Consider the following 13,767-nt stretch of genomic DNA (forward strand, 5'->3'; position numbering starts at 1 on the left):
TTTGAATTTGATTTTATTGAACTCATTGTTAGGGTTTATTGATTTGTGTGAATTTTTTAGCTCCGCTTTAAATTGAACTATATTATTGAAAAATGATCTTAGAGTTATGTTCATTGCGTTGGATATGATTTAGTTTGAGCTGATTTGAGTTTTTCTTTTCATAAAGATGTAATTTTTTGTTGTGGGGTATATTTATTTGTGTGATTTTTGAAGATTATTTTAAGATTGAACTATGCCATAGAAGATGGGGTATATTGAGGGCTTCTTGTTTTGAGTTGACAATGAGATGTAAGTGAATGTGAACTTACATTTCCTTTCTTCTGTGTGATTTCTTTTCCATTTCGAAACTGCTGCCTTTTGCTTACTTAATTGATGTTAACTTGCTTATTTCAAAAAAAAAAAAAAAAAAAACTGATGGTAACTTGGTAAGTTATCTTTCTTTCGTATGTGTGTAATATTTGTGGAGGTATACTTATGGGGAAAATTGGCAAACAAAAAAACTAACCAAAATCCCTAATCCGTGTATATATATTGTTATTATATATAGATCACTTCACCACTATTTAACCCAAAAACTAAAAAAATCAAAAGAATGGCAAGAAGGATAATAACGGAAAAAAGCAGAAGAATGGAGGCAGCTTTTGATGAATTTCCGGAAGGATGCATCTCAGCCATTCTGTCTCGTACGACTCCCGTTGATGTTTGCAGACTCTCCCTTGTTTCTAAGACTTTCCTTTCTGCTGCTGATTCCGACGCTGTTTGGAACCACTTTCTCCCTTTGGATTCCCGTCTCATTAACTCTATCATCTCACATTCTCCTTCCCTTGCCAACACTCCCACCAAAAAGGCCCTCTATCTCGCTCTCTCTGATAGCCCAATCATCATCGATCATGGTCGAAAGGTATTCTTTTTCATAACCGTCAATTTCTCAAATATTAGGGTTTATTTTAGTAAATATTAATTTTTAATCAATTGTTGTGCAAAAAACTATTGATTTTCCTAATCCCTAGTTTCTCTTTTATTAAGGCTTATTGATTTAAGATGTTTTCGGAATGCTAATAAGCCTTGAATATATGAAATTCAGAGCTTTAAATTGGATAGGAAAAGTGGAAAAATATGTTACATGCTTGCTGCTAGATCTCTCACCATTGATTGCGGTGATGGTGACAGTGATGATAGCGGTGATCATGACATTGATAAAGAGTGGATTCATATGAATGATTCCAGGTTTTTTTTTTTCTTCCTTGTTTTAATGATACTACTATTTCCTATCACTTAAAACCCAATATGGCTTCATTAACATAATCAACAATTCTAAACCTTTATGAATACTAAATTGGGTTAAATAAGTAACTGGTCCCTCTAAATATATCAATATTTGATTTTAGTCCCCCTAAAATATTCTTTTAGGTTTTTGGTTCCTCCAAAAAATTTCATCCATGAAATCAGTCCCTGTTCTCAATGTAGAGCAGGGACTAATTTCATAGATGAAATTTTTTGAAGGGACCAAAACTAAGAAATATTTTAGGGGGACTAAAATCAAATGTTGGTATATTTAAGGGGTCTATTTACTTGTTAAACCTTGCTAAATTTGTGAATCAATTTTTTATGGGCTTGAATTATTCTTTTTCACATATATGTCTGTTGGCAAGGAAATTTTCTGCAACTTTTAAATCATGCCATAGATTAATGTCTCAAAATCCATATATAGCTTCTCTCAAAATGAGAAGGCTACATATTGTTTGAGTGAAAACATGGGCAGAGCTACTCATATTTTGGGAGGGGCTCCTGTCCATGAGTCTTCTAATAGAATTCTAGTATATATTATATATAGCGATCTATTAATGTTATATGGATTATGATAGTCTAATGAATATTTATTTGCATTGTGTGGAGTATTAATGATACATATATTGTATTTTTGTTAAAATATATTTTCCATTGTCAAGCTTCTCACTTTCTTCCGAAAAGAAATTTCTAAGTTAATACTTCTCGCTAGACTAATCAATCCCAAAGTTAACTTACACATGAATCTGAAGCTCAATATTAGTGGTGGGGTCCCTACTCAATATGCCTTGTTTCTCAATAGATAACAGACAATATAACATATTAACTGAGAAGTTTACAATTTCCAAACGTTGACGAGCCTTCACTTGTATAATTCTCCATGTGTGATGGTATGAATCACTTTCATCTTTTTTCATAATTCTTGTATTCTTGTATTTGCAATTATTTACAGGTTTCCTGAAGTCGCTAAGCTTTGCCTTGTGTTCTCGCTTCAAATTCGTGGAATGATTAACACTTTTTCCTTGTCCCAAAATACTCGGTATGCGGCTTATCTTGTGTTCAAGATGATTCATGACTATGGATTTGAGAATGAACCTATGAACCTATCAATTGATGTAGAAGGTGGCCATAGTAGCACTAAATCCGTCTGTTTGGATCCAAACGCGTCACACAACAAAGAAAGAACATGCTCGAGGAATCACTCCTACAAACGTCGTACCGTTTGCAAATGTCCCGGTCCTAGATGAAGGCCATTCCCGAATGTAATAGGATTGCAGCGCCCTACTATGAGAAGCGATGGGTGGTTGGAGATTGAGATGGGAGAGTCCTTCAATTCAAAACTTGAAGGAAAAGAAGTCCAAATGAGTGTTGTCGAGAAATTGGAGAGTCGCAATAAGAAGGGAAATTTCTTTCTTGAAGGAATAGAAGTTCGGCCTAAGGAGAAAAATTAAGCAATATTCATTGAATTATGCAGGGTCTTGTCTCTTAGGTGTGTTGAGGGATTGCTTGTGCATGATTTCTGATCATGGTGTTTGGATTATGAAGGAATATGGAAACAAAGAGTCTTCGACTAAATTGTTCACCGTTTCTTAAAAGTCTTGGACCTTGACCAATGCATTACATATGTTTGAGGATGGTCAAGTGTTACTTGAATATTTTGAGCATCGAGATTGAGAAAATAAGTTGATTGTTTGTGATATAAGGGATGACACTTTTAAGTCTAGTAATTTTAAATACAGGTGTGTTTATGCTCGAGAAATGTAACATCCCGCTCCTTACCTAATGGAATTTTTATCTGATAAATGTATCAGAGGACTAAGATTCATGGAAAGCGAGTATGACAAAAACGTTAAGTACGAGGGAAGCTAATATTATGTGATATCAGTCAAGTATGGACTTATGTATCAGTGTCAGGTAAACACGAGTCAAGATGAAGGGCATTTAAGTATTTGCACGCAAGGGAGTATATAAGTGGTTTTGGGCCAAAAATCTTCATTTGTTTCATGACTTTCTCTCTCTAGGTTTTTGAGAGAAGAATTATCTCCTCCCTCTCTCTAAGATTTCGCCCCCATCTCTCCCTCTCTAGGCCATCAAAGCTTTCCAAATCATGCAATTGGTAACCAAACAAGAATCATAGAAGCTTCAAGGACAAGGAACAACAAAGAGAAAGGATTGAGCAAGGATTCTTGGGTTAGGGTTTGAGCTTGAACAAGATGGATCAAAGCTTGTTAGGTGCTGCAAATATCATGTGAGTTCTTAGATAGAACCCACCATTGGGATTATGTGTTTAATTTGCAAGTCAAGCATGAATTATGTTAAGATTAGGAATTATGAGAATTTTATCCCCTTGCCTTGATCTTGCTTTGTACATGTTAATATTGCTAAGAAAGATGTTTTAGAATGTATATATATGTTGCTGGATGTTTTGGTGCATTGCAGGAACCAGTAGGATGAGTTTTGGGTCAAAAATAGCAAAATTTGTACCACAGACCCGAAGAACCACGCTATTAGCGAAATATACGCTGATAGCGAAATTCTTCAGCAAGGGCTACGCCCCAGCTGCGCTAATAGCGTGGCCTTCTGGATGGGCCAGCATGCTTTGGCCTGTTGGTCCATTCTAGGGTCCGTGGTGCGTTCCGATGCTTTTCTTTCAACGTTTTATAACTTTGTAACCCCAAAACAACATCTAATCAATGCACATAACATCAAGCAATCTTCGAATCAAGAATCATGGTAAGGTTAACATGTACATCAAGATAGGCACAAGAGAGTTTAAGCCGATTTATTCGGGTAGTAAGCACTAAGAAAGGGAAAAACTAGAGCCTCGACATAGTAGTCGAGAACTAGCAAGTTTAGCAAGAATTATAAGATGTTAAGACGCGAAGTTGCTATCTTCGCACATGATCAAGAATGATATATAAGTATGTTAAGTTGTGGATAGGATAGTTAATCTCTCCACTAGGACTAAGTATGTACAAATATGAACATTTACCGCTAATCGGATCGATTAAGGTTCCGAGGTAAACATGTATGCATGATTAGGTCTAACCTATACGAACGACAAGACTATGATTAATAAGTGTAGGTGACATGTCTCTTGCTATCCACATCAGGGGGATACAAGGGGTTCTCGTAATGAGAACGATTCAAGCCGTAAGGGACCCGTATGTCACTAAGTAAACAAGACGTAGGTGCTCGTGTCTCTTGTTATCCACGCCAGGGGGATACGGGAGGTTCTCGACCTAAGGGGAACGGTTTAAGCCGCAAGGGACCCGCACGACACCGAGGGAGTCCGATGTACGTACATCGGTCATGTATGGGAGTGTTCCCGGGGTTACTCGCGACTCTCCGTAAAATGAATCAAGATAATGATGTTTGTTCAACGCTAACCTAATGAATGAACTTAGATACCATTATGTATGTTATGCTTATGATTATGTAAGAATGACTCCATGCACGTTTATGTCCAAGAACAAGAGCATTAGATGCTACATGATAAGTACAAGGCATGGATTAGAGCAAGTAAAGAACATGATACCGATGACGATCTTAAGTTTCCCCTAATCGTCCGGTTTAGATTAGTGTCATGATATGTTATGTTTAGGCCTCAATGCGTAGAGCATATTCTTGGCAATGCGGTCCTAGATTCCCCCTCGACCGCCATGACACGTATAGGAAGTGAAGCCTATAACAAGTGAGACAAGATTATGACGGCACTAGTATGCACTACCGTCTAAGTATGCAAGTCCCCACACACGTATAATCAATCGTCAGGTTGTATTGTAGACACGAGGTGACCGTAGGTTTCCCCTGAGGTTGCCTATAGCCTAGGATTTAGGGGAACTCACTGAGACCTTATGTCTCATCCCAATCCTTATTTGTTTCAGATAAACAGGTTGGATTAGCAAGCTAGTAGCCGAATGGATGATGCGACAAGCGTTCGTTTGTACCGCTGCAAGATGTATGGACAATCAAGGTTGCATATAGTATATTTATGAAAAGCTGAGTTGTATTTATGTTGTACAAATGCATTTGTTGTATAAGATTATTCATTCGAAGTTTTAATGTTGTAAACTTAATGTATCCAGTACTAATATTAACGCACGTGCTAGACTTTCTAGATACGTCTGGTATGGGTGTTACAATTGGTATCAGAGCCTGGTTGATTCAGACTGTGCCTTGGGTCATTAAATTACAACTATGGTAGTGGGACCATTGGGTTCCGGGTAAATGTTCTAATTGTTGTTGTTAGTTGAGCCTGATCAACTCAATTTAGCATTCGACGATTGGAATGGATGCCTGAGAGCTGAATAGGACCCAGGAGGAACGAAGTATGTGACGAAGATGCACTGGAAAGTGTGAACTCAGAAGTAAGAACTTGGATAAGTATTAGTAAGAGTTTGATCGTACCAAAAGGTGGCCGGTGAACTAATCAAGCATGAGTGTGAATCCTCCGGGAATGTAAGGCATGTTAAGAAAGAAAGTTCCGACAAATTCGAGTATGATGTTAGTGATACTTCATGTATCCTTAAGTGGAGAAGTTGGATATATATATATATATATATCTAAGCATGACCGAAAGTTTCGGTAGGAGTCGTTGCTAGAATGGAATACATATTCTGGAACATAAGTACAAGACTACAAGTTAAGGATAAGTCGACATGTGTTGATGGAATTAGTAAGCTCTTAGGGATTGAGATATGAGAACGGAAGGTAAAGATTTATATGTTCAGTGAGAATAAGTTTCTAACAGAGAATGAGTTGGCTGAGAAATAAGTTAAGTCGTTGTTAGCGGATGAAGACACAGTTTTATGTGGAAGTTTTATGTTAAGTGATATGATGAACAAGACATTAGTTTCTAATGTGCCATGAATTGAATTGATTAGTGTTAATGCTTGCCATGCAACAGTTATGAAATAATTTTTTTTTTATATGATGACCGGAATGAATGATGTGCACTAGATTACTTGAGGAAATAAGATTTTATGTAAAATATGATTTTTGGAAAACTGAGTTGAAGAAAATACGCCAATAGCGAAAATTTCGCTAATAGCGAAATTACTCCAGAGGATTTCGCTAATAGCGAACCTGGAGCGAATTTTTTAGTTTTTTTTTTCTTTTTGAAAACTGTCATTTCGTCTCTAGGGTCAGTAGTAGCTATTGGGGGTTGTTTTCACAATCTTTTATATAATAAACACTCTCTATAACATCGAGTATCGAATGCACATCACATCCTATGATTTCTAAGGAAGAAAATGCATGGACAAGTATTAACGGAATCAATCCGGTTTAAGGTAGTTTTGGAAGTTAATGTGTCAAGAACAAGCCAAGATCAAGAGTATAGTAGTTCCGGCATTTAGAAGGAAAGTCACCGATGTTTATGCATGAGGTATGAAGTAAGGAGTTAAAACGGTGCGAAGTAATAAGAAATCACATGGTTCTCGAATTATATGGAATTATGGCGTATCTCTCGACCTATGTTTTGCTTAACGGATATGCTAGGGCTTGATATGATGTTGGATCATTAAGTTTAAATAATTTTGGGAAGATTTACGTGTATGGGTGATTGAAGTTGACATTTTGAAAATTCACGAGGTTTTCTAGGAACCGGGTTGCTTCGACACTCGTAGAGCGGGCTAGACTTATTAGAGTCTAGGTTTGATGGCACATATGTGTTATCAACTCGTTCTATGATTTTAGAGCAACGGCCGGGGCCTAAACTCAATATATTTATAAGTAGAAAAATCATCAACGTCAATGACCCGTGCGCTAGTTTACGAAGTTTTCTTTAAAAGAAAAAAAAATTTAATGAGCAAGCATTGGTATGATTAAGCAAAATATAGTCCGCGAGAATGCGAAGGTACAAGGATTAGATATTCAAGAAAGTCATGTTCAAGTGCTAGATGGGTTTGTTAACGGATTTTGAGTTTACTTGAAAACAAGTTCAAATATGATATGTGTGGTAAATGCAACCAGCAAGAACATAAGGTTTACCCCCGAGTCAAGTATTATGAGCATAAGATAAGTTATCATGAGTTTTAATCCTACAAGGCAGTGGTAAAAACTAAGTGTAAGGTTGTGAGTTGGGTGCAACATGGAAAAATCTTGAGAACAGTATAAGAAGTTAGTATTCAAGTGGTAATCAGGAATGTAAAGTTCACTTGCTCTAACGGGTTAGAGTAGTGGTTTAAGCCAACCGGTGGGAATCAGAGTAGCGCCATGGGAGCTAATTGTTAAACATGAAACATGGAACTTTTTGTATTAAAGAATCTTCGTGAAGAATATTCGGTTGATAACATAAGTTTAACAAGAATGCATCATAAGACAAACGAGGAGTTCTCGATGTGATAAGTAAGTATGGATGTTTGTATAGTTAAGCATTGGCTAAGGTAAAAGTTTTAAGTATGTGTTGTCACCCAAGTAAGATGAAAAAGTACAAGAGTTGCTATATATGAATTGGTCAAGAATGCATGAATGATGATATTGGAAAACATGTTAGGTTTAGAAGGTTTCCTCTTGTGATTCAAGTAATGATTGAAGCATAGAGTATGATTACCGGTATTCGAAAAAGGTAGCGATGTTCAAGTAATACTTGAAAAGAGTAATTGAAGATTCAAGTTTAGTGTTTCGAAGAAGAGGAACAAGTTAATGTTAAGAGGTCCAAGGATTTCCTATGGATATGTAAGTGGTATGACAAGTATGTATATCGGTTGAACAAGGGAAGAATTTATCTTCGAAGTTAAGCATGTTATCATAAGAGAGAAGCAACTTTCGAGTGATGTGTAAAGAGATTCATACTCATGTGTGTAATACTTGTTGGGTGAAAACGATACTTGTTAAGACACGTCAAGCCATGATTTTATAACTTTTAAGCTAAGATTGGTATTATGGAACTTGGGAACGATGTTTTTATTTAAACTTATGGAATTATACATTTTCGAAACTGATAAGATACGTCGTAAGTAAACTCACTTAAGACATACAAACTTCAGGACCAACTTGTTGTGGACAAATTTTGGGCGAGTTGTAAAATCTTTTTTTCGAAATATCGAAACTCGTCCGGTGGTTCCTTTATACAATCAGTTTGGAAATGATAAAATCTTTTTAGTCATGTATAAATTCGTTTCAAGAACCCAAATACCAAAATTTAAGAAAAATTTCTTCAAGGAAGATTTTAGAACACGTATCGTTATCATTTAACAAGAGATGGCACTTGGAAGTATGCACATGTTATGGAAACGACAATGTTTATGTAAAACCAATATCATGTAGGATACATGGAATTGTATTAAGAGTATACGACGTAAGTACAAGTGGAATTTCTAGTAAGTTTCAAGAGTATGTGAACCATGATGTTAATTAATAGATTATCAGATGAAGTGGTGAGTTGATTTCACCTTTTCATGTCAAGCTATACAAGTTACCCCTCAGTACGGGTGATAAGATGCAATAAGATTGTAATGAGATCGAAGATTTCCTAAGGCTCTGAAAAGAGATAAGAGATTCATGGAATCGTTTATATGAGTAATACAAGTAAGAAGCATGTGTCTCAAGGTACAGTAAGATTATGTATTTATGATAAGATATATGTATGAAATATGTTTTATGTTGTAAGTAAGCACTGCAAGGCAAATCCTGAGTGTTCATGATTATGATAAGGTAACGTTATGAAATAGTTTATGATAAGCAGGTAAGATGCGAGTCCGAGACAATAAGTTTGAGTGATAGTAAGACCAAGAAGGCTATGTTCAATTGCATGAGGATTAAGAAACAAGATGAGAAAATTATACGATGAACTCTATGAATAAGTATGTATAGAATATGTATGGCTTAGACCATGGATGATAAGTTTTTGTCATGATGATTGGTAGTCGAACTCTAAATTTCGAGGACGAAATTTCTTTAAGAGGGGTAGAATGTAACATCCCGCTCCTTACCTAATGGAATTTTTATCTGATAAATGTATCAGAGGACTAAGATTCATGGAAAGCGAGTATGACAAAAACGTTAAGTACGAGGGAAGCTAATATTATGTGATATCAGTCAAGTATGGACTTATGTATCAGTGTCAGGTAAACACGAGTCAAGATGAAGGGCATTTAAGTATTTGCGCGCAAGGGAGTATATAAGTGGTTTTGGGCCAAAAATCTTCATTTGTTTCATGACTTTCTCTCTCTAGGTTTTTGAGAGAAGAATTATCTCCTCCCTCTCTCTAAGATTTCGCCCCCATCTCTCCCTCTCTAGGCCATCAAAGCTTTCCAAATCATGCAATTGGTAACCAAACAAGAATCATAGAAGCTTCAAGGACAAGGAACAACAAAGAGAAAGGATTGAGCAAGGATTCTTGGGTTAGGGTTTGAGCTTGAACAAGATGGATCAAAGCTTGTTAGGTGCTGCAAATATCATGTGAGTTCTTAGATAGAACCAACCATTGGGATTATGTGTTTAATTTGCAAGTCAAGCATGAATTATGTTAAGATTAGGAATTATGAGAATTTTATCCCCTTGCCTTGATCTTGCTTTGTACATGTTAATATTGCTAAGAAAGATGTTTTAGAATGTATATATATGTTGCTGGATGTTTTGGTGCATTGCAGGAACCAGTAGGATGAGTTTTGGGTCAAAAATAGCAAAATTTGTACCACAGACCCGAAGAACCACGCTATTAGTGAAATATACGCTGATAGCAAAATTCTTCAGCAAGGGCTACGCCCCAGCTGCGCTAATAGCGTGGCCTTCTGGATGGGCCAGCATGCTTTGGCCTGTTGGTCCATTCTAGGGTCCGTGGTGCGTTCCGATGCTTTTCTTTCAACGTTTTATAACTTTGTAACCCTGAAACAACATCTAATCAATGCACATAACATCAAGCAATCTTCGAATCAAGAATCATGGTAAGGTTAACATGTACATCAAGATAGGCACAAGAGAGTTTAAGCCGATTTATTCGGGTAGTAAGCACTAAGAAAGGGAAAAACTAGAGCCTCGACATAGTAGTCGAGAACTAGCAAGTTTAGCAAGAATTATAAGATGTTAAGACGCGAAGTTGCTATCTTCGCACATGATCAAGAATGATATATAAGTATGTTAAGTTGTGGATAGGATAGTTAATCTCTCCACTAGGACTAAGTATGTACAAATATGAACATTTACCGCTAATCGGATCGATTAAGGTTCCGAGGTAAACATGTATGCATGATTAGGTCTAACCTATACGAACGACAAGACTATGATTAATAAGTGTAGGTGACATGTCTCTTGCTATCCACATTAGGGGGATACAAGGGGTTCTCGTAATGAGAACGATTCAAGCCGTAAGGGACCCGTATGTCACTGAGTAAACAAGACGTAGGTGCTCGTGTCTCTTGTTATCCACGCCAGGGGGATACGGGAGGTTCTCGACCTAAGGGGAACGGTTTAAGCCGCAAGGGACCCGCACGACACCGAGGGAGTCCGATGTACGTACATCGGTCATGTATGGGAGTGTTCCCGGGGTTACTCCACCCGCGACTCTCCGTAAAATGAATCAAGATAATGATGTTTGTTCAACGCTAACCTAATGAATGAACTTAGATACCATTATGTATGTTATGCTTATGATTATGTAAGAATGACTCCATGCACGTTTATGTCCAAGAACAAGAGCATTAGATGCTACATGATAAGTACAAGGCATGGATTAGAGCAAGTAAAGAACATGATACCGATGACGATCTTAAGTTTCCCCTAATCGTCCGGTTTAGATTAGTGTCATGATATGTTATGTTTAGGCCTCGATGCGTAGAGCATATTCTTGGCAATGCGGTCCTAGATTCCCCCTCGACCGCCATGACACGTATAGGAAGTGAAGCCTATAACAAGTGAGACAAGATTATGACGGCACTAGTATGCACTACCGTCTAAGTATGCAAGTCCCCACACACGTATAATCAACCGTCAGGTTGTATTGTAGACACGAGGTGACTGTAGGTTTCCCCTGAGGTTGCCTATAGCCTAGGATTTAGGGGAACTCACTGAGACCTTATGTCTCATCCCAATCCTTATTTGTTTCAGATAAACAGGTTGGATTAGCAAGCTAGTAGCCGAATGGATGATGCGACAAGCGTTCGTTTGTACCGCTGCAAGATGTATGGACAATCAAGGTTGCATATAGTATATTTATGAAAAGCTGAGTTGTATTTATGTTGTACAAATGCATTTGTTGTATAAGATTATTCATTCGAAGTTTTAATGTTGTAAACTTAATGTATCCAGTACTAATATTAACGCACGTGCTAGACTTTCTAGATACGTCTGATATGGGTGTTACAAGAAATATGTGCTCAGAGTTTGATATCACCTTAGTCTTAAATCTAGGATTTAAATGCGGTGCAATGTCACTTGAGCATATCACTTTTTATGTTTTTTATTTTGGGCTTTGTACTGAACCTGAAACTTGAGAAATTGTAGTTATTTTCAATTATTTGTTTGTTTGTATGATGATTTGTGATTTGATTTTCTAAGTTCAGAATTAGGATTTAACTAGAAATTATGTGAATACTTTAGTATCTTCGCTGAATTGTTTAAACTGCACAAATTTCATAATGGGTTTGAAATCTTTCAAAATACCTTATGAAGTGAACTAATCAAATCTTATAATGAACACGATTCTTTATAAAAGGTCGAATAACTTTGCAAGATATCATGATCATCAAGTGCAGAATAAAATTTATGGATTAGTTGTGGCAGAAAGATAATTTAGTGTCTGTCTTTACACATCCAAGTAACATATATTTAAAGGCAAACACTTATTCAAATGAGTTAACCATTTGTTTCCGCTTCTTTAATGCAGACAACTCGGTGACTTTGTTGTGCATATTAAGTGATTTTTAATCTGACATTGGTTTGCAAAGTCCCATGTAAGTTTTGATTATTGGTTATTCTTTCAGACAGCCACAAAACAGCTACTAGAACCGTTGCATAAAAGAATTTTGACTAACATGGTCGATGTTTAATTTTGCCAAAACAGAAGACAAGAAATTTAAAATGATATAGAAAAGGTTAACATATTTTTCTATATATCATTGATTTTAATTTGATTTATTTTCATATTTGAAATAAAGGAGTCGTAGGATTATTATTATTAATAAATGTAGGGTTAAACATCTTTCTCGTCCATATATAAATATTCAAAATATCGTTTTTAGTCCCTATAAAATAAAATCTCATTTCCATGAAAAATATTTCGTCAATTTATTTGTCAATTTTTATGAACTGTGATTTTATTTTTTAGGGATTAAAAACAAAATTTTTAATATTTATATGGACCAAAAATATATTTAACCCATATATATATATATATATATATATATAAATTGATTTTAAATATGGATGTATAAAGCATTATGGAGGTCAGTAGGGACAAAAAGTTTTTTCTACAAAATAGATAATCATATAATCCAACAGTAGCTAAAGGGATGAATCGTTGCTAAATCATTTCATTTTATTTTCATTCTTTATTTCTTATATACATTCTTAACATCACAATCCTTCATGTCCTTGAAATTTAAAATGAACTAATAGAGTTATTTGATATTTATCAACTATATACTAATTTAAATTACATTATTTACAATTTCTTAAACCTAACCCTAGGAGCACGGCGACATCAATAAATTAGGTAGGAGATCATTTCTTAATTTATATTTTAAATCAGTGTTTTAAATCATTGATTGCATGTTTATTCCATTGGTTTATGAACTTGATCTTGTTGTCGAGTTATAGAGTATAAAAATAAAGAAATATTCCAGGAGAAGGAAAATCAACCTTTAGGGTCCGGGATCTCATTGTATGATGCAATTACACGATTGTCAATCTCTTAACACCAAAGCCTTAGAAACGTGGTGATGGTAATAAATTAGGCGTGTGGTCCTTTCTTCATCTATATTTCAAGTTAATTTTTTAAATATTTGATTTCATGTTTTTTCTATTGGCTTATGAAATTAAATCTTTTGTCGAGTTCTAGAATGTGAAAGTAAAGAAGTATTCCAAGTGGAGGAAAATCAACCTTTGGGGTCGAAGATCTCGATGAATCACACAATTACGTCGTTTGCAATTTCTTAACATCAAAACTCTAGGAGCACGATGACGGTAATAAATTAGGTATGTGATCATTTCTTCATCAATATTTTAAGTCATCATTTCAAATCGTTGATTACATGTTCTTTTTCTATTGGTTTATGAACTCGAGCTCTTTGTTGGGTGATAGAATGAGAAAGCAAAGAAATATTCCAAGAGGAGAACAATCAACCTTTGGGGTCTGAGATTTAGTTGCATTACAGGTTAATCTTGAAAGATGAAAGTGGATTTTTCTTCTTGAAAATTGTAGTGAAGAAGAGAATTTTTTGAAACGTAAATTTCAATGATTAATTTTCAAGAACAATAAAATCAAATATGTTGTCTAAATTTAATATATATACATACTTCCCTAATTTTTTAAAAAAA

General features: G+C 35.6%; 1 pseudogene across 1 annotated transcript; it reads left to right on the forward strand.

Annotated features, from left to right (window-relative positions):
• The first annotated feature begins 582 nt into the window (after positions 1 to 582).
• On the forward strand, positions 583 to 2,777 carry LOC146935094 (F-box protein PP2-B11-like; annotated as a pseudogene). Its single transcript, XR_015033070.1, has 3 exons — positions 583 to 901; positions 1,085 to 1,227; positions 2,240 to 2,777. The product of XR_015033070.1 is annotated as an F-box protein PP2-B11-like (transcript).
• Positions 2,778 to 13,767: the final 10,990 nt, after the last annotated feature.

This window comes from Medicago sativa, chromosome 3 (assembly GCF_051527215.1).
Source record: "Medicago sativa cultivar Bolivia chromosome 3, Bolivia_mono, whole genome shotgun sequence".
NCBI lineage: Eukaryota > Viridiplantae > Streptophyta > Magnoliopsida > Fabales > Fabaceae > Medicago > Medicago sativa.